The sequence below is a fragment of the Etheostoma cragini genome, chromosome 1 (genome assembly GCF_013103735.1).
Source record: "Etheostoma cragini isolate CJK2018 chromosome 1, CSU_Ecrag_1.0, whole genome shotgun sequence".
Taxonomy (NCBI): domain Eukaryota; kingdom Metazoa; phylum Chordata; class Actinopteri; order Perciformes; family Percidae; genus Etheostoma; species Etheostoma cragini.
The window spans coordinates 32,198,517-32,203,079 of record NC_048407.1 but is presented as its reverse complement, the minus strand read 5'-3'; positions in this window follow the sequence as shown (position 1 = coordinate 32,203,079).

Here is a 4,563-nt window from a genome sequence, read left to right as displayed (position 1 = left end):
TGACTATTCCACTTAAATGTCTATCGCTCTGCCTTTTCTGTTGTTATGTTGATTAGTATTTGTTGTGCTGTTTTTAACATGTGAAAACCCCGTGTGGCGTCCTTGAGTGCCGAGAAAGGCGCCTTTAAATAAAATGGCAGACATTTGTAATAAATATTTACAAAAACTAAAACTATGTGATTTTATGTTTCCACCATAAGGAGGCAGCAGTACTCCTCCAACATTTCAACAGGGATGTAAGTTTGGATCATGTTCTCCCCAGTGTGATGAAACATCAGCTCTCTGTTCTACTGACGGATACACGATAGTTACACGACTATCGACGCACACGACAGTCAAAGAATAAATGTAATCACCCGTTAAAGCCACCTTTTCAAAATTCTGTGATTTTAAGTAGTACAGTGCTCGTTCCTAATGTGCATGTCCGGACCGGGCTTGGCCTGTGTATGGTATTGCTGCTTGTAGCGTTTTACAGACTCAAATAGTACCCCAAATTTACTCAGAGAAGGACCCCAAACCACATAATATGCAATTCCACTGTATAGCCTACTACTGACTTACAGTTTACTTCTACATCGGAGGAAGACATAGTACTACTACATTTACCTGACAGAATGTTGCAGATTCAAAATTTGCACACGGCAGAAAGTGCGGGACATGAAGTCAAACACAGAAACAAAATAAAACTTTGGTTAATTTTCAAAATAAAATACACCGTGCTCGTGGCGGATCATATCTCCCTGTACTACACCTTGAAAACGCAGCTCAGAGTTGTTCCCCCTCTACTCCTCTGGATGGAAAAAACTGTTGTTGGTTTTGTTGTTCTATTCTACATGAATTTGCGCGATCTCGTGGGTCTTCGAGACTTCAGCTGTCACTCACGGCCGCAGCCATTTGGCAACAACTCCGGACCCGGTGCGTGTTGACGGCCGGCAGAGCACGGAGCCGACCCGCAGACATTCTGCAACCGGTGGAAATCAGGCGTCATGGACTCATGGCAGTGGGCTAGAGAGCCGGCCCGTTGTGAGAGCCAATCAGCAAAAAGCTGCGTTAATCAACCACCAGGACCAGGCCGAGTACAGAGACCAACTCACATTCAGCCGGGCTCCAGACTGGGAGTTTAGACTTAGACTTATCTTTATCTACAGAGACAGAAAGAAGAAGAAAAGAAAAGGTGGAAGACAAAGCAAATAGAGTTTTTGTTCAACCACATTTAAGTGTTGTGTTTTTCCTCAACGATATAACATGTTGATAGAGTCAGCGTTTAATGATGGCAATGTTGTCTCGTAATAAATTTACAAATTTAACACTTCAGCAGAGGTGTTAATTTAACTGTTCATTCTGCACACTGCTGCTGAGGAAGCTCGGAAATTAGGTTCTGTTCTACCTCTGTTTTGAAGGGATGAATCTAGAGGTCAGAGCTACTCAATACAATATAGTGTCTGGCTATTGTTTGATATTTGGTGTTATAAATGGCTTTTTTTCCATTGTTTCCTCTTAGCTAAATACTCCGAGTAAATTTAAGCTGGGCTTTTATTGTGAAGGGTAGACACGGAAAAGCAAAAATCCAAACCCCAAGTTTAAAGGGTACCCATGAAATCAAGTGTGAAGGAGATTGGTTCACTATTGAACGAGATATTTCGAAGACAGTACACACACACACACACACACACACACACACACACACAAACACACCCCGATTTATTAGCTAGATGTGACAATTAGGCTGTTATTGTATTTTTCAGCAGTGGTAGAAGAAGTAACCGGACTAGTTTAATAAGTTAAAGTACCAGTACAACAATGTAAAAAATACTCCATTACAAGTATAAAAGTCCTGCATTCAAAACAAAAGTAAAAAGATGTTCATTCCTTGAGTAACTGTACTTTCCACCTTATATATCACTCAAAAATTTCCAAAAATATCTCTTGCTTTTTCAGTCCGTTTTAACAGGCATCGCACTGACTCACACTCTGTCACCCTGCAGGTTATAGACAGGGCCGCGGCTTGCTGGAATAGCAGCCACGAGGCACACACCACTGCAACAGCTTATCACAGAAGTCTCAATTACAGTGACGGTTTTTTTTATTTATAGAAACAGAGATGTCTGTGGTTTAGTTGTGGATTTGTGTCACTTTTTCTCAATAAAAAGACTACCTTGTACTGGTGTTACTCGGTTTGGTTAAAGTTTCACACAAAGCTTAAATGAGGAATGTGTCAGGTCCATTGATTGAACTGATCCGTACGTTATTGAGATGAGTTGTTGGACCAGAGCTGTGTGCTTGGATGCTTACAGGAGCATTTGGTGGACAGGTGAAGAATGGCAGGTCAGTTCTTAACCCTCCTGTGGTCTTTAGGTCAAATTTGACCCATTTTCAAAAAAATCAGATACATCAGATACATCAGATATTTGGGTTTCTTCAACCAAATTGCCAAAACTGAACACGGATGGTTCCATTTAACACTCTTCTCAAGTAAAATGAAGAATCAGGACACTACTTTCATTGAATTTTGGGTGTTTCTATTCAATTTAATAGCATATTTCGGTTTTTTTTTCAACTCTAAAATTAGGTTTCGTGACCATAAATTCCAAGAAGAGTTGGTAATAGTGGGAAAAAAGCATAAAACCTAAAAGTGTCAAAAAACAAAGGGTCAAAAACATAGAAATAAAAAGTAGAAAAAAGGAACACAATGTCAAAAAAGCAACAAAAAAAAACATTGAAAAAACAACAAGCTAAAAAATTATTTAAGTAAAAATGCGAGAATAAGCAGAAAAAAAAACTTTGGGCCAGAATCCTAGGGGAAAAAATGTTGAATGAGGTGTCAACTTATTTAAGGCGGGAGGACAAAACAAGGGTTCAGAGGTGCATGCTGGGCCTGGGGGAGAGAGGCTGGAGGCGGGGGGGCTGCCGGAGCACAATAAAAACATCTGAGGCAGCAGTCGTGACAGAGGGGCACAGCAGCTCGGCCGATTATGGCTGTTGGACAACAAACAGAGAAATGCAATAATTTTGTGTTTGCTGGACCATTTATTAACTCAAAAGTAGATTTTTCCATCTGTCATGGATACTTTTTAGATACTTAGAAAGCAAAATATTCCCCAACTTCCTCATCCAACTAGTAAAGGATCAAGTGCGTGGACAGTCCACATTAACAGATCTCTCTCTCTCTCTCTCTCTCTCTCTTTCTCTCTCTGCTTTTTATTTGACTGGAGTAACTCATTACTCAGCCGCAGTGGGGTCTCATCTCCCAGCTCAGCCTGCTCTCATCCTTTCCCAAAAATTACCAACATTTGCCGAAAATGTTAGCATCAGCTGAAAGTGGCTTTCCACAGAAAGCTTTATTTTGAGAGGCATCCCTCTCATCTAATGAGCTGCACAGTGTGTGTGTGTGTGTGTGCGTGTGCGTGTGCGTGTGCGTGTGTGTGTGTGTGTGTGTGTGCGTGTGTGTGCGTGTGTGTGTTAAATATAACATAACTACTGAGCCACTGGTGATCAATGGTTTTCCGGGACGTGTTTCCTCATAAGCAACATCCATTAATAAGTTACTGGTAACTCAACCAGGAGGAGTTGGACTACATGTCCGTGCTGCGTGTGCTATGTACGACAGATTGGGCTGATTATTTGTTGATGGGTGAGCTAGATTGTGTCATTTATTTTACTTAGAGATATTTCACTCAAGGCAGGTCTATATCCTATTTCACACTTAAAGGCAACAATTAGCCACCAACGTAAGTCACGTCTAGGTCTGTTGGAACACACTTTGGGATTCTAATATAAATTGAATGTAGAAAAAAAAGAATATCAATTAAATGCTGAACAAAATAACGTTTGAGTGTGTATTTTTTTATAAAATGTGTTGGCTAACATTAGCAAATCACTCCCTTCGCCCAGGGACCTTATGGGAGGATTTGTGTGAAGAGTTGTGGGATGTAGATGTTTTTGTTTGAAGCCTCTCCGTTGCTCTTGGGTCGGCACGACACTTCAGTTTAATTTGTTTCAGGTTTCAGAAGGCAGGAATGTGTCTGCAGGCGAGTCGGAGGCAGGAGAGAGAAAAAAACACCTTCTTCCTTGTCTAACAGTGACCTTTAAGGTGAAGAGCGGCTGTGGAGGTATGATTTCTACAGATGCGTGTGTGCGTGCGTTCGTGTGCGTGTGTGTGTGTGTGTGTGTCAAGGATAGTCAGGGGGTAGGAGGAATCTCTTCTTTTCTCTCTCTGGAGGAGGGAAGATGAGCAGCTGGTATCTTAGCAACAGCACGTTAACGGAGGAGAGGGGAGAATGCGTCGGTGCACGCACACGCACACAGTTTGTAGTCAGCCCTGGACAGCAGACACTCTGCAGTTTCCAGTTTGAGCTTCCTGATGTTTAAGAAGCAGCTTCTGATATTTCTTTGGTCAATTCTGTCAACTTTTTCCAAAGTATATGTAGTCTAAAATCTCTCTGAAGCACCGACATAATATTCACCTGCTCCAGCTCCACATGTCACACACAGTCTTCTCATCTAACTCTCGGCAACAAACCAACTGTGTGTACATTTATACACTCTTCCAAGCGATGAAGACAA